A 17,494-nucleotide genomic window follows, 5' to 3' on the forward strand; every position below is an offset into this window, starting at 1 on the left:
AACATTTGGCACATTGGTAGACTCCATCAGGTAGCTCATATATCCCAATTTTCAAGTTATTAGTTCAACAGGTGCCATTTTTATAAGCTGTATAATTTTGAGGCTTACAATGTACTAAAGGCACACTCCCGTGCCCCTTTAATATGGCATGACTCCAGAATGTTCATTCTTGCAGCTTGTTTTTCTACAAAAAACAATACAACCCCTGCTACAGAGAGCTACAAGCATGGAAGTTGGTTTCAGCAATTCCAAGCATCCAAGGCATTATGCACCTTCAATATTAGAACTGTATGCAATAAATGATAGATAAGGGAAATGATAAGGGGCAAAAGCTTTCCCATACTGTATAAATGGTTATATAATTTATAGTGAGTGAGTAGCGTGGACTAGATTAAAACTAATATTTCCTTCCAATGGAAAAAATCCTATCACGGTAAGCTGGGTATCACAGGAATTTAAGTCAACAAGCTAATGACTGACTTGGTCAAGGGTTGATTAACTGTTACTTTATGTGTTATGTTTGGATATCAGTAAGTTTCAAAAAAGCATGCACATTAAAATGAAGAATGACAGAATGGTTATTCATTCTCAGATTCATGTTTTGCAAAGCCACAATGCCAGTTTGACTCCAGGAACGTGTTCTGGGAAGGGTCACTCATCCCACCATTCTGACATTTTAGCACACACATTTCTGTGGATGGTAAATATTAACTGAAGCCCATAAATTAACAGAGCTGCTCTAAGAGCAGGTATCTTTCGGACATAAAAAGGTGCAGTGTGCACATGTGCAGCATGTTTCAACTGTCACTAATAAACAGCAGTGAGGAGAACATGCCTTCAGCACCTTCTGCATCTCAAAAGTGCTATTTATGTTCTTTAACCAGCTTTTTAAAAATGAGTCTATCTGTTTTCTGGTCATGTTTCGCAAATACAGCATGCCCCAGTCTAACCGAAGCAAATGTCTTACTAATGAGAAAATCAAACTATACCAATTCACTTATTTCTAATTTGCAATAATAAAGACCAATAAAGATCACCACTATCACCAGCCAGTGAGTTCATTATAGGCAGGAGAGGGAGACAACCAAACAGAGAAGTTGGTGATTTGGCAATATAAGCTGTAGGATTCTTCTTAGCCCTACACCACCTCTAAGCCCGTAAGTCGCTTGCCCAAAGCTAGTAACAATACTCTGTGAGTAGCAGACTAGTCTTGCTCTTGTGGGTCACATAGGCACATACACTTTCTGCAAATAGGTGAAACAATGCAGTTGGGGGCTGTTTACATGCGTGATCTATGACTCCTTTGGTTGTGCAGTGATTGCGACCGGATTCTGAGGTGCAACCTCAAATAGGAAACCTAGTTTACCCCCTAGGTTATTAGTGAGAGATTTTGATTCAATTCTACAGACTGAAGCCACTTTGTATGGCCTAATGCCGGTCCAACTAGTTGGCAAATATATTACAGAAGAGAAAGAAAGCTCAGGCCCGGGGACTGAATGCAAACCTCCAGGCCTCTCCATCTGGTCCTTGGAAGGTGTCCTAGACCAGTGTTTCCCAACCTTTTTTTGGGCAAAGGCACACATGTTTGATGAAAAAAATCTCGAGGCACACCACCATTACAGCCCCGTGACGTCAGCGCGCAGCGTCACGCCAGGAGGGACGCACGAAAGTGTAAGTTTCAATTTTTTTCCCTCCCCCTTGCCGGGGAACCTCCAAGCTTTGGGGGTGGGGGGGGAGGAGGCAGCAAAGCGAGGCAGGAAGGAGAGCGCGGCTTGGCTGGGTGAGCTTTGGCAGGGAATGATGGCCGCGAGGCGGGCGCTGCGGACGGAGGCGCTGCCCGCCGAGCTCGCAGGCAGCCAGGCAGGCAGACGGCGAGAGCCCCGCGCTGGGCGGCCTCTCCTCGCCGCCGCCGCCCTGCCTCTCGCTGCCCGACTCGCCCGCCTCCCTCCAGGCAACATCTCGCGGCACACCAGGCAACATCTCGCGGCACACTAGTGTGCCACGGAACAGTGGTTGGGAAACACTGTCCTAGGCAATGGCAGACCACACCCCTCACTGGGCCTGCTCCATGCCCTTCTTAATAGGTTTTGGCTGGATAAAATTGATCCATGTGATAATGTTACTTGACTGTTTGGATGGATGATGGTGAGGCATGATGTGTACAGAAACCTCTGACTTTTGTATGGCTGGAATGTAGCCTGTGGTACAAAGGCAAGAGAGACATCCACTGCTCCACACACTTCCACCTCTAGTCCTGCCCACCAACAACATGAAGCCTCCAGAAGATCCACATTAGGAAATGTGGCCCTTGGGCTGAAAAGGGTTCCACACTCCTTGTTCTACAGTGTGTTTCAGCTGCTCACCTAATTTGTGAAAACTGCATCACTAGCATATTCCACAGCACCAAAAATTCAAGCAGGGAATTCAAACTGTTATTGATGCAACAATTACTCCATGGCTACTTACCAACATGGCTTATCGTTGAGAAGATGTGCAAAGGATTCTAGGCTGGTCAGCAATAAACTAAGCCATGAACTTTCCCAGGTGAAGGGGCGGGGGAACACTTCAAGCCTCCTCCACTATAGATGACCTCTACTCCAATGACATGGGTGAGGGCAGCTACAAACAACTGGTGAACCATAGGCAGCACATCCTTAAAATCCTCCTATGCTTTTCAGTATCCCAGCAGCAGTTGCAAAGAGATTAAGAAAACTTGTAAATCATCATTTGCCTGTGACAAATAAACACCTTGAGGTGACCAGACAAGAAAGCATTTGTAAACTGCTTAGTTTCTTCTTCCACGCCCAAGGACATTCCACAAATTATTAGCATACACGCGTCTCTCTATGTGTGTTTGTGTCTGCGTAGACTAGGGCTGGGTGATACATATAGCAGTTAAGCATCATAATTTACTGATATATTACAATGTCTGAAATATGGGTGGAACTATGTAGAGGCAAACAGTAGGCTGGGCGCTACCTGTTTTTTCATCACCAGCTAAACATTGTGATATACCAATATATCTTGATGTCTGAAATAAGGATGGAGCTATGTAGAGGCATTGGCTGGCGTCATGGTTTTTCCCGGACTGTGATTTTTGCATAGCACACACAAGCACACATCACGATTCGCAATCTATTACCAGGTCAAAAATTATGAAACCAGTATCACAATACAGCCTTCAACCCGGTTTGGGACAATATATCAATATATCGCCCAGCTCTAGTGTAGACAGAACCTTTACGCACCTATTTACAAAAGGGGTTACTCCAGTATCAAAGTACATCTAAGGAAGAAGTACTATCTGAAGAAGTGTGCATGCACACGAAAGCTCATACCAAGAACTAACTTAGTTGGTCTTTAAGGTGCTACTGGAAGGAATTTTTTTATTTTGACTATGGCAGACCAACACGGCTACCTATCTACATCTAAGGATAGTTCACTCTCATTTGCTCATGGCTGGCATACTGCATTCTTCACCTGGGAAATACCCTGCATCTTTTCCTCTCTTAAAATTTACATGTGCTAGAGCCAGACCACAAAAGAGAGGGTTGCTTCCCTACAGAAAAAGCAGAAAATTTATCTTCCCTTTACAGACATTTCCTTCCTCTCACATTGTATCTAGCTAGGAATGGTTATCTGTTGGCATTCTCCAGGATGTGTGCCCAAAATTGTATCATACCAGAAAGTCCCTAGAAGCAGTCAGCTCTCTTTCCCTTAATGCAGATTCTAAATTATGCACTGCTCTTTCAATAGCAATTCTAAATTACAGGAATAAAGCAGTCTTTTCCACAGCAGCTCAGCAGCTCTTTCAGTTTCAACTTATGGCTTGTTAATTATATCCCAGTACTGAATGCCCCCACCCTTCCGTTTGTTGCACTTAGGGAATACTGGAAAGATAAGTCTTTTCTTAATTATTAAATGTAAATAGCTCATTAAATATAATCCAATTACTTTAATTGTACGAAAAGGAAGTCATTACAATATGTACACGCATTCTTGCCTGAATAGATTTAATATCTTAAATTAATCATGGCTGCATTCATATTATTAAGTCAACCTTTGACATTACAAAATTTATGGCAGTCAATTTTATCTTCTTAAAATGTTTTTACAGATAATTTTTTGGAAACGAAATCAACTTTTTTTAAAAAAACAAAACTGTCTCAAGCATTTCAAATAAGAATACAGGCGGCAAAGATTTTGCCTGTGTCCAACTGACGTGTAACCCTGAAGAAGGTAGAAAGGGGATGAAACTGGGGGAAGGCATAACTGGGTGGGGCAGACTAATGCACATACGTGGATTCCAGGAATGCCTGTATACAAATGGTACCAAGACAGAAAAGGAGTTGAGCTCTGAACACATATTTTTTTTGTTAGCAATCTATACTTCAAACTCATGTTTTACTTCCTCAGGATAAAATTCAGTTTAAGAAACAGAAGTTACGGGAATCAGGATAAAACTTCACAAAATAACCAGGTTAAAAATCTTGGGGCGCCTTCCGGTCTCATCAGTGACCATGCTACGCTAAAGTGGGTTTGCAATCTGAGCTCCTGTCCTCGTTAACATCTTAGGCTTCTTCTTCAGTCTTTGCTTGTGAGACATCTAGTTGCACAAATACAGACATGCTTACTAGTGGCTAAATACAGTAGTTGCATCTGAGGAAAATATTATTTAAAACAAACAAACAAATGCAAACAAAAAACTAGGAATTCAAGAACCTAAGCAGCTTCTTAGTAGTCCAGATGTTATTTCTGGTGTAACCAAGCAACTGGATAGTTCACTATACCCAGGAGTAAGGCAAGAGCTAAAATATACTGACTACCACCAGGTCTTAAAGCAGGGGTCAGCAACCTGCGGCTCCGGAGCCGCACGTGGCTCTTTTACACCTTTGCCGCTGCTCTGGGGTGGATACTAGCGAGCGGAGGAGGCACATTGTGTGCCCCGACACTCCCCACTGTTTTAAATGTCGCAATGGTTTTGCGGCTCCCAGTTTTTTTTTCTTCGGTCCAAGTGGCTCTTTTTGTCTTAAAGGTTGCAGACCCCTGTCTTAAAGCATTCTGTTAGTCAACTAGAAACCACCAAGCCAAGATTGAGGAGGTAGAGCACTTGATGCTAAAAGAGACCACCAATAAAGTAAAAATATCAGAAGCCTGATGGAATGGGGAAAGTCAGTGGAACATTTATTCCCGGCTAAAAGCTGCATAGGAAGAAAAGGATAGGGTGTACTGGAAGTGATGGTGCTCTTTATGTCAGAGAGGACATAAAGTCCAATTACAACTACAAAAGAGAGGTAGTTCAAAGTATTGCAGTAATAAGCAACTACAAGTACCGTCACATCCATTAGTTTATGGAATTCACAGGCAAGATGGGTAGAAATGGACAGTAGCCAATAGGTCATTAAAAGGGGATTTGACAAATTCATGGAATATAGCCATGATTTGATTTAGAAAAATTATTTATTTTGTATTTTTTAAAAAATCACAAAGGCAATGTACAGGAAAATCAAATACAATAGAACAGAATTTCAAAACTGTATTTGATTGCTTGTATTTGATTATATGTTGTTCTTATATTCAACTAATAAAATAGTCAAAAAAAGGGAAAAAATAGAACAGAATTTCAGAATACTGTACAAATTAGAGGTCCAGTACCAAACAAAGAATATAAAAAGTGTACAAAACAGAGATAAACTATAATACAAACAAGAAACCTCAAAATCAATGTACAATATAAAAATCAAATACACTATGACCATATTGAACCTCCAAAATAAGAGGCAATATACGTTTCTATACCATTTGCTGGGAACAACAGAGAAGACTGTTGCCAATTCCATGACTGTAGACTTCCCCAAAACAACTGATTAGTCACAGTGGAAAAGCGAATGCAGGACTAAATAGAGCTTTTCTCCAATTCCACAATACCCATTTCTTACATTTCCATGCCTATTTCTTGTCAGAGATAGTAAGAAGCTATTGATCAGTGATATAGAAGATAGATAGATAGATAGATAGATAGATAGATAGATAGACAAATGAGAGAGAGAGAGAGAGAGAGAGAGAGAGAGAGAGAGAGAGAGATGCCACCTAGTAGAACAACCTCCCATCAGATGTCAAGGAAATAAGCAACTTTCACTTTCAGAAGACATCTGAAGGCAGCCTTGTATAGGGATGTTTTTAATGTTTGATGTTCTACTATGTTTGGTATTTTAATTTGTTGGAAGCCACCCAAGAATGGCTGGAGCAACCCAGTCAGATGGGTGACATATAAATAATAAAATACTATGATTATTATAGAAGGATAAGACAAATTTGTACAGAAGACTATCAATGATTACTAGACATGACGGCTACACTCTGCCTCCACAGTCGAAAGTAGTATGCTTCTAAATACCAGTTGCTGGAAATTGCAGGACGGGAGAGTGCTCCTCTACTCAAGTCCTGCTTGCAGTTTCCCCATAGGTATCTGGTTGGCCACAGTGAGAACAGGATGCTGGACTGGATGGTTTTATCCAGCAGACTCCTCTTATGTCCTTTGAAGAAACGATGTGGGTAATGACAAAGGCGGCTCTTAACAAAATTTGTATTTATACACCAAATTAAAAGTCTGGAACTATGGGGGGAAAGCATCTGGCTCCAGCTACATCCCCAATATCTCCCATTTGTAATTAATCCAAAGTAGCAACTTCAAGAGCCAATGCAAATATTTTGGGTTCACTTAAACCCTCCAGGAGGATAAAGTGTTAGCTAATAAGTAAATTCCCCTAGGTACCAGTATTTCCAGGTCTCAGTTCTTGCAATTTCCACATCTTAAAAATACTTGAGAGATTTAACTTTTTGAGAAATCAATCAGATATACTGCATATTTTAAAAGTGCTACTAAATTTTTATGCCACTTAGGTTCTTATTACTGGGGGGGGGGGGGATAGAAACAAGAGACATTAAGTTATAGGTACAGGGAGTAGGGGTGGTGGAAACCAGAGAAAGAAACTTGAGGCTCTGGACTGGAAAACATCTCCATGCCTCAAAGATAGACAAAGCACTTTTTAAACTGATGGCATCATAAATCGGATGAACTTAAGTGATGCACAATGGTAAGATTTGGCCAGTGTTGACATAGGTTTGAAAAGGAAAAGTAGTTTAAGTATATCTGGCGAACTTGCCATAGGCTTGAACTATGAGAACAAGGTACCATACCACACCCATAGATAGAAAATCACTGGATTTAATCAATGAGACCAAAAGTTATTATCCTAAAGGTTATAAATTATATACCCTTAGCAACTGCAAATCTCAGCTTGCTGCTCAGTGAAAATAAGGATCTATCCGCCCAGTGCTGCTTTGCGAATATCTGGGACTATTTGTTGATAAGCAATATAGCAGCAAAGACCCAGGAGATTACAAGAGGCCTGTAGATCACTTTCTTGATAGTTATATTTTCTGTCATCTATTGAAGACAGATTGCCACAAATGACCTATATGTCAATATATTCAAAAACAGCTTATGTAACCCACTAATTTAAGCTCTTGGTCTGGAAATACACATTCCTTGTCCCCATTGCTATAATTAGTTGCTTTGTTTTGATTTATTTGTTTCAGAAATAATTTAAAATAGAGGTGGTTTTAAACACACACACACACCACTAGGGTCATCACCAATGTAAACCTGAGATTCTATGTCCTTTTATTGTGAAGGCTTTATATTATCTGCCTTGCTTGGGAATGAGGGCTAACTGAAGCCTCTTACGTAAAGCAAAGTTTCACAGAAATGCCCTTGATGCTGTTCTGGTTTCTCAGAGGTTTTTTTTTTAATGCTGCTTTGTAAAATAGGTAGGTCAAGGGCATTTCTCTGGGGAAACAGACAGCTTTTGCACTCTCAGAGGCACAGTTAAGCCTTTGTGCAAGTTGCCTTCAGAAGATTTCTCCAATGAACCAGACCCAGAAGCTGCTAGAATTAGCAGAACAAGATTCAGATGTTTTACTGCTGGAAGTCACTGGCTAGGTTAGTCAGAGAGAATGGGTCAAATCCTCGGGGCTGTGAGTCACCTTTATTCTTTTTACCTTTAAATGCTCCACACAGAACACAGAATGTAGCAGAGGATTTGACATTCTGAGATATTCAGTCTCTCAAGACTTTTCTCAAAGAATGATTCTAGTCCTCATGATTGGGGAGAAGATATATCTGAAAAGAATCAGACAGTTACAACATAACCACCTTTAATTCACTGGCACAAAATGTTAGGATGGCCTCTAGCATTTATGTTATTTAAAAGGGATTCCACAAATTCATGAAGGCTAGGTCTAATTATGGTTTTCACTATGGCTTAAGAATGGAAATTGTGTGACAAGAGACAGTGTACCTCTTACTATCAAAGGCAAGACAAAAATAAGAAATGGCTACCTTCACCATACCCCTACTTGTGAGTTTCACATGGCTTACAACAGGCCTTTATTTGAGTTACAGTGCTAAACTAAATGGGCTGTGGGACTAATCCCACCAGCGAACTCGTATATTATAGGTGTGTAGCTATATATGCAACCAGCTGTTGCATATACAAGCAGATGTGTGGAAAAGGGGAACTATCACTTCTGCTCTTACACCACTTTAAGAGGTCTTTTTGTTTGAACCTTGAGAGTACAGTGGTACCTCGGGTTGCATACGCTTCAGGTTAGAGACTCTGCTAACCCAGAAATAATAACTCGGGTTAAGAACTTTGCTTCAGGATGAGAACAGAAATGGTGCTCTGGCAGTGTGGCGGCAGCAGGAGGCCCCATTAACTAAAGTGGTGCTTCAGGTTAAGAACAGTTTCAGGTTAAGAATGGCCCTCCGGAACGAATTAAGTACTTAACCTGAGGTACCACTGTACCACAATTACACCAGCACTTATTCCCAATTAGGCGCTACCGCTTGCATTCTGCGCATGTTGCAGCCATAGCAACATGCCCCACGTGGAATGTTTTTCGCCCATGGATGCAATTTGGAGTATCTCACTGTAAAGCTGCTTGAAAGCCAAATGACAGTATCACGTTTCCCCCTGCAAAACTATATGCAGAGAATCAAAGACAATGAATGCAAGAAAGCAAGTGGGAACAACAGCCTCAGAAGCAAAACCATCTTAACCGCACTTACTATCCTTAAGTTAAATTCCATTTTAAGTAGCTTCACTTTGAGCAAGTCTGAAACTAAAAAATAAAATACACCTAATGGTTACTACCAAGCTGAAAAAACAAGCATGAGAGTGTCTATTAATCCTGGATAGATATTTAATACTAGTTCAGCATTTTCTTGTATACCAGACATCCGATACTTATTACAAGGAATGTGGAACTTTGTTGCAAAGTGAGGCTAAATGAACAATAGTCCCATCTCCCCTTTTGCCTATGTCTCAAGAGAAAACTCAACTCTGTCTTCTATGAGCCATCTGTTTGGAGACATTTATTTCTATCTTAGTAGATACGAGGCTAAAATAAACTGCACACAGACTTTATTCAGGCCCATGGAAAAAAAAGAGATAAACAGATGATCAGAATCCGAAAGTTCAGTAATGTAGGGAGAATTAAGAACATAAAAATAAAACCTGAGTAGGAACATTGAATGCCAGGAGAAAAACTGGATCCTTGTACAGCTGTACCCCTGCTTCTCCTTAATAGCCTTATCATCTGTGAAAGCTGCAGTGTCTAGGCAGTGTTTCCCAACCTTGGGCCTCCAGCTGTTTTTGGACTACAGCTCCCATCATCCCTAGCTAGCAAGACCAGTGGTCAGGGATGATGGGAATTGTAGTTCAAAAACAGCTGGAGGCCCAAGGTTGGGAAACACTGGTCTAGGGAATAAGTAAGTGAAAACCTATCCTGGTGACTAGGACATACGAAAAAGCAGACAACCTCCAATGGCAAATTCCTACTATCATTTTTTCAGACCTACTGTTGGAAGTGCAGTTATCCCTCTAATGGACTCTTTTAACCCAATAGGACTGTGCTAAAAAATATGGGGGGGGGGGCGTTCTTTAAAATGTATCAAACCATGTAAGTGCCAGTTCAGCATTTTAAATGTGCAGGTGGGGAAGAGAGATGTAAGAGCAGGAGTCCACAATTTCAATCACTATAGACAAGTGTCCCATTACCCTTTGGCAAATGTGAGAGGGGACCTAACCTCATCTCCAGGTTGGAGCCAAGGAGAGAATAATCGCCAACCACTATGCTTCAACTGCGAGATTCATACCTGCTACGCCCACTTCCAAATTGAGAAGAAGGCTGCAGCACTATCAGCAAACTATAATTTTTAAGATTTGGGGGAACCACAACAGTTAAGCAGGTATAAAAACCTCTATGCAATTGTAACATAAGCATGTTGTGTGCTTTTCCAAGACTGTAGCAATGCAGGAGACTTGATATTCATGCCACATCACAGTTTTACATTTTTAAGCTGCTTTTTAAAGCTATAATGTGTATGACAAATGCTGTATTAACTGGGATACCAATCCATTAGGCACTACTCAACTTTTCTTGTTTGGTTAAGCACTGAGTAGGCACCATGAGATTTAGCAGCATATACTTTGTATACAAGCAAAAACAAAATATAAGAAGCCTTGAAAACACGAGAAAGAGAAAACATCTGCTGGGGATTCACAAATCTGATATATAAATATAAATACAAATAAAGCAATGCACTAACAGCCAGTGTCTGCCTCCTGATGGGGTAACTTAGTTCACACATCACCATAAGTTATGGTTAAACGGGTTACCTTGCATGAACAGAGTAATAGTACAAACTTGCCTAGTTGCTTCTGCTTCGCTCTTCCCCTGGGGCAAGCAGAAGTAACAAGCCATGAAGTCTGACATCCAAACCAGGACGTAACAACACGCCAGCCAAGAACAAACCATGACCATGGTTTGTTACACAGGCATAAAACACAATGCTGGTGTTTGGACATTAATGACAAGCCAAAAGTCTTGGCTTGTTGCTCTTGTTTGCACTAGAGATGGAGCACAGGGGGTGTGATGGAGCAGCAGGCATTGGTACACTGCTCATTTAAAATAAATTATCAGCCATGACTTGTTGTGAGAAATGAAGTGAACCAACTAACATTAAGAAAACTGAACCTGCCTATCCTTGGAATAAATACTCGTACCTCTTCAGGAAATCATGCTGCAACATGAAAAGAAGCTGCAAGCGCAGTTTAAGAGGGGACTGACTACGGCTTGTTATAAATACAACTCGTAAAGGTAAAGGACCCCTGACAGTTAAGTCCAGTCGCAGACGACTCTGGGGTTGCAGTACTCATCTTGCTTTAGTGGCCGAGGGAGCCGACGTTTGTCTGCAGAGAGTTTTCCCGGGGCATGTGGCCAGCATGACTAAGCTGCTCTGGACAAACCAGAGCAGTGCACGGAAACGCCGTTTACCTTCCCGCTAGAGCGGCACCTAGTTATCTACTTGCACTTTGACATGCTTTCGAACTGCTAGTTGGCAGGAGCTGGGACCGAGCAACGGGAACTCGCCCCGTCGCGGGGATTCGAACCGCCAACCTTCCGATCAGCAAGTCCTAGGCTCAGTGGTTTAGACCACAGTGCCACCCGCATCTTCTTAGGAAGGCTTATTTCAAAGTTATTTAATTTTAAACTAAATCTAAAAGGCTGTGCTAAAAGGTAAATTGGAATTTCTCATTACAGTACAGTAAAGACATCCAACTCTAGATTTGGAAAGCTTCTCCACTCCTTTACACTTAAGTAATCATGGCCACACCCAATAACCCAAGCAGTTTTCCTCCCTACTCCTTTCTACTGGGGATTCCAAGATAAACAATGTGAGTGACACCATAATAGACTGAGATTAGTCAAGTGTGATGAATAAATCAGTTGCTCCACCTGTTTAAAAACACTTGTATGCCATCCTTTATTGAAAGGATTTCAGGGTAGTGTACAACATATGCCTATCAGAATACAATGCAACATGACATTAACCTAAAAGTGGCATGACACTCTAATATATGTCCTGAGTTCAACAGAACTTACAGGTATGTGTGCATAAGACTGCAGCCTCAGTTTTGAAAAGTTGCACAAGAAGTATACCACGAATTCAAGCGATGAATCTACTTTGAACCAAGACCTTCTGGCAGACTAATAATTGCAGAAAGCAATCAGAACTTAAATATAACAAACACTTTATATATGGCTTGAAATAGAATTTCTAATAAAACTAGTATGAGACCATTTGGTCTGTAGATGACTCATTTCCACAGATATGCTATGCAGACACTGGCCAGCTGTTCCCCAGTTCTTTTCTTTCTTTAAGAGGGAACCATGACAAATCCTATTTTTCTGTTTGTGGAAGGTATGTTTGTGGGCAAATGGGATTTATTTTTGAATGGCTCAGTCATGTATTCCAAATGGGTAGCAACGCATAAACTTCTATTTTATTTATTAGCTTTGATTTATGTTAAACTGTACAGTGGAACCTCGGCTTGCGAATGTGATCAGTGTGGGAGGCACATTCGCAACCCGCAGCACCGCGTCTGCGCACACGCGGGTCATGATTTGGCGCTTCTGCGCATGTGCAAAGCGTGATTTGGCAATTCTGCACATGCGCCGAAACCCGGAAGTAACCCGTTCCGGTACTTCCGGGTTCGGCACAGTGCGCAACCCGCAAACACATAACCTGAAGCGTCTGTAACCTGAGGTACCACTATATTTTTGTTCTTGGATTGTTGTGGTTTTATGTTGCACAGTCCTTGGGAAATTTATATTGAACGATTCTATAAAAGGCTCTCGTTAAGAAATAAAATAACACAAATAGAAAAAAGGAAAAAGGATATTAATGCTATGTAAACAAAGAATCTTGGGGTAACTTAAAAACAAGGACAGTTCTGGTGCAATGCTGCCAGTGATATTTACAGTAAAGTACTAGGGCAATTAAGGAGTTCAGACATTTCTAATATTAGTATTGATGGCAAAAGGAAGCAATCTTATGCTATGCACTGTTCTACTTACATACATAGGCAAACATTAGCTGAGCATTCAATATATCTCCATATTTTTATATAGAAAAGCACCCAAAATGCAGCTCCCTGTGAAGGGCAATTAATAAGTAGCAGACAATTGTTTCACAGCCAATACTGCACACCAGTGAAAACTGATACACATTTTAAAAGGTTACTATGCAAGTAAATTCCAGAACAATTCCACCCATAATAGATTTTACAAGTAAGGGCAACTGGCTGCATGTGCCAACAAAAAGGGTGAAATTTTCACAAGCAAAGCAAGTTTCATGGAGACAAATTCCATCAACGTACATACAGAAAATGATACCACATAAACAAAAATGGTAATAAACTTTGTTGGTTTGTTCAGGAGCAAGCCGATCATAATATCCACCAGGTTTCCTTGAGAAATAAGGCCTGTTATGTTTCTTAAAGAGATCTTCAGGTGGCCTTAAAGGAACAAATTCTTTCATCATATAAAGGAAACATTCCTGCATTCCAGAACTGGCACCCCTACTGTAGCGTGCCATTGCCAGCGTAATGGTCAAAGCATGGAACTCGGATCAGGAGAAACAGGTTCAAATCCTCACTCAGTCACACTGCTCACTGTACAACCTTGGGCCTGTCACAAATTCCTCAGCCTATCCTACGTCAGAGGGTTGCTGTGTGAATGAAATGGAGGAAACTGTATGTGTACTGCTCTGACCTCCTTGGCGAAAGTTGAGGACAACAAGAGAGACCGCAGGCACACAACTTCCTTCCCTTTCCAAAGTCTAAACTTGTAGATGCAGACGCATAGAGTCTCATTACTTGCTACTGAGTACCACAATTGCCCCAATGCTGGTGACAACGTTATAAAATCCAGTCTTGTATCTGGACAACTCCAACTGAGTGCAGGTGCACTTTTCAATGTATCCCTGGATTTCACAATCCAAGAGCCTCCCAAAGCAAACATTCCTCTATCTCTGCCCAGCCACTGCCTTTATAATAGAGCATAAATCTGAAATTAAAATAAGGAGTATGGATACCATTCTTATTACAGGATGATTACCTTTCTCAAAGGTATCATTGTCCATGTCACACTGACACTTTAAGGTCACAAATACATAGATCACTACCCCAAGACCTCCAGCCATGCCTACAGCATTTGTCATACACCTTATAGCTTTAAAACCCAGGACTTCTTAATCCTAGGGCCCAATTTAGGCTCCTCCCCCACATAAACCACAAAGACTCCCTAATCTACCATGCTCCTACCAAGAGTCCTACAATTGAAATGACAAAATCCACAGCTGGGCAATACCTTTATTTGGACTAACCAAAAGTATTGGTCTTAAAAAAAGGATTTGCCCAACTTTAGCTTTTGCATTTGGTTCCCCCCCCCCCGCCTTACAGACCAACACAGCTATCTTTGCTTTTAATGATTAAGACAGTCTCATCTCTTTGCAGACTTGCTTCATACTTTGTCTCCTGCACCAACACCCTCACATTCAATATGGTCAGAAGCCTGTCCCACCCGCATTCAAAGTTATTCCTCCTGGATTCCCTTTCCTGTTCTTATTGTCTTTACCTAGCTGTGCCACCTACAGTATATCAGTTGTCCTACCTTCCACCATCATAAACACAAAAACACACTGCCCTTCTTCAAGTCCCAGAGTACCCACATCCTTCCTATCACACAACACATTTAACTGTAACACCTCACTCATAAACAGTTTCCCCCATCACTTACAACTGATGAACCCCTAAGGAAGAAATGATAGGAAATCCAATCCCAAAACAAGCTTACCAGATACCTAAGTGGAAAGAGATGGAGAAGGACATGCATTGCTTTAGGGCAAACCCAAGAACCTGCCATAAGCTAAAAGGGCTGTGTTGTGGAGCACACAAATGGGTACATTCATACCTATGATCTCAAGAGAGCAATAATTTTCTGCAGCTGCAGAACTTTCCCCTTTTGTATTGTTTGCACTGCCAACTCAGTATGCCCCAAGTGCAGTTAAAAAGCAACTTTACATTTTAATATAACAGCATTTCCTATACTAGGTGTGTAGGCATCATTCAGCCCTGCAGATATTGAACTGTAACTCCCATCATACCCAGGAAACATGAACAATGGCCAAGGATGATGGGGGAGATGTAGTTAGTTCAGCAACCTTTGGCAGGATAAAAGTTTCCTGCACCTGCCCTGTATGGGTGGTAGTGTAATTAATTATTATTATTATTATTATTATTATTATTATTATTATTATTATTATTTATTATTATCCCTACCCCGCCCATCTGGCTGGGTTTCCCCAGCCACTCTGGGCGGCTTTCAACAGAACATTAAAAACAGAATAAAACTTCAAACATTAAAAACTTCCCTAAACAGGGCTGCCTTCAGATGTCTTCTAAAAGTCGGATAGTTGTTTATTTATTTGACATCTGATGGGAGGGCACTCCACAGGGTGGGTGCCACTACTGAGAAGGCCCTGTGCCTGGTTCCCTGTAACCTCACTGCAGTGAGGGAACCTCCAGAAGGCCCTCGGAGCTGGGCCTCAGTGTCCAGGCTGAAAGATGGGGGTAGAGACGCTCCTTCAGGTATACTGGGACAAGGCCGTTGATGTACATTACAGAAGCAAAATGCTTTACTATGTTACATTGGGCAGGTGACAATAAATTCAGGCTGCTATCCAAAAAACATTGATCAGGAATGTACTGGGCACAACTATTATTGTTATATTGTGATTTATTTCATTTTTATCCCACCCTTCCTTCAAGAAGCTCAGGATATATGATTTCTCTCCCTTTTTACTTAAAACAACATTCCTAGTATCAGGTAGGTTAGACTAAGAGATAGCAACAGGAACAGGATTACTCAGTGAGCATCCTGACTGAGGATTTGGACCTCAGTCGCAGTTTGACACCCTAATCCAGACTTTCTCAACCTTGGGTCCTCAGGTGTTGTTGGACTACAACTCCTATCTTTCCTAGCTAGCAGGCCCAGTGGCCAGGAATGATGGGAGTTATAGTCCAACAACATCTGGAGACCCATGGTTGAGAAAGGCTGCTCTAACCACTACATCACATTGGTTCTTACAATGGAACTTACTTTTGCTTAAGGACATACAGGATTGCCCTCTCAAAAAATGATTTCTTGCTTCAGCAGCTAAGTACTCCACTTGATACTATCTGTCCCTCCAACTCCTCCACCTAGAAAGCAGTGTGAGACTGCATGGTAGAAAGAGTGCTTTGCTTCAGAATTTATCAAGAGAGCAAGCTATTGCAGTTTAGATGCGTGCGTGCATGTGTGTATACCATCTTGTACGCTTCGTAGAACAAAAACCATCTTAGACCAACACAATCAAGACCAACGTTTCTCATTTTCGAAAGGAACTCTCTCACCCCACCCCACCGGTGGGTGATGCAGCCCTTATTAAAAGCAGAACCCAACTAAACTTTCAAACATTTCCTTATTTCCTCTTCCCTCTTAATCCTTTGATTCGTAACCCACTCTGGGAACCCCCTAACTCTCCTTTTTTCTTTTGGCCGAAGGGATGAATAAAAACCTCTTCGATCAGTAGAAGTTACACCAGTGGCTCGTAGTGAAGGGGGAAACAACTTCTCCTACAAAAAGATGGGTCTGCCTAGGAAGGGCGTTGACGAAGAAGGTAGAGGGGACGAGACACACACCAAGGGTGGAGGAGGAGGAGGTAGCCATCCCAGCCCGCTTCCTGCACCAGGTGCTGAGGACCCTGCGGCCCTCTATAAAGTTGAACTACAACTCCCATCAGCCCCAGCAAGCGCAGCCAAGGCTAAGGGATGCTGGGAGTTGTAGACCGGCAGCACCTGGAGGGCCGCGGCTCCCCACCCACCTTTGCCCAACACCTTCCTGTTCAGAAAGCCCGAAGGCCCCGCCCGCGCTACGACCCTCCTATCGCTCCTCGGTCTCTCCCGTGTCAGCCTCTTCCCACACAGCGAAGGCAAAAAAACTGCCCCATCCCATAATAACCGCCCCGGCCCATGCCCTCCAGCGGACACCCGGAAAAGGGCAGCGCCTCGCCCTCGCGCCGCCACGGAGCGAGGCTTACCCGCCCACGGCCGCCTTCTCCGCGCCTCCCTCCGAACTCCTCAGCACCGAAGCGGCCTGTCCCGGCCGGCCGCCATTCCACAGCTTTTCCTCTCCCCCGCCCCGCCCCGCCCCAGCTTGCGCTGACTGAAGGTGGCCCCGCCTGCTCCGCCGCCGGTCCGCGCCCCCATTGGCCGACCGGTGTCTTCCCGCCCCAGCACCATTGGCCGGGCCGTGCTGTCAGTCACTTTATAACCTTCCGCGATTTGCGTACCCACCCAGATTTCTTAAATGACCACACCCAAACCGAGCCTCCTCTTTGATTTTTTTTATAAGAGAACAAGCGGGGCGTACCATAATGCCGAGGTGGGTAGGGGGAGATTTAAAGTGGTAGGTCGGGGAGGTGAAGCACGTTTTGGAGCGAATGCCAATGGATTGAGAAGGGAAAGTTACAGCTTTTTACGGT

At 42.5% G+C, this 17,494-nt stretch overlaps 1 protein-coding gene across 2 annotated transcripts in view; it reads right to left on the reverse strand.

The window, feature by feature from the left end:
* Positions 1 to 17,152, reverse strand: part of WASF2 (WASP family member 2) — a 47,619-nt gene extending 30,467 nt beyond the window's left edge. The window contains exon 1 of one of the 2 annotated variants that reach the window (XM_081202735.1): positions 17,051 to 17,152. The gene's annotated coding sequence lies outside the window, so the exon portion shown is untranslated. Of the gene's footprint in view, positions 1 to 16,071; positions 16,197 to 17,050 lie in introns of those variants that run through there. The other variant, XM_081202736.1, reaches the window with a different exon arrangement.
* Between the last annotated feature and the right edge of the window lie 342 nt (positions 17,153 to 17,494).

Source organism: Podarcis bocagei, assembly GCF_964188305.1.
Source record: "Podarcis bocagei genome assembly, chromosome: 7".
NCBI classification, from domain to species: Eukaryota; Metazoa; Chordata; class Lepidosauria; order Squamata; family Lacertidae; genus Podarcis; species Podarcis bocagei.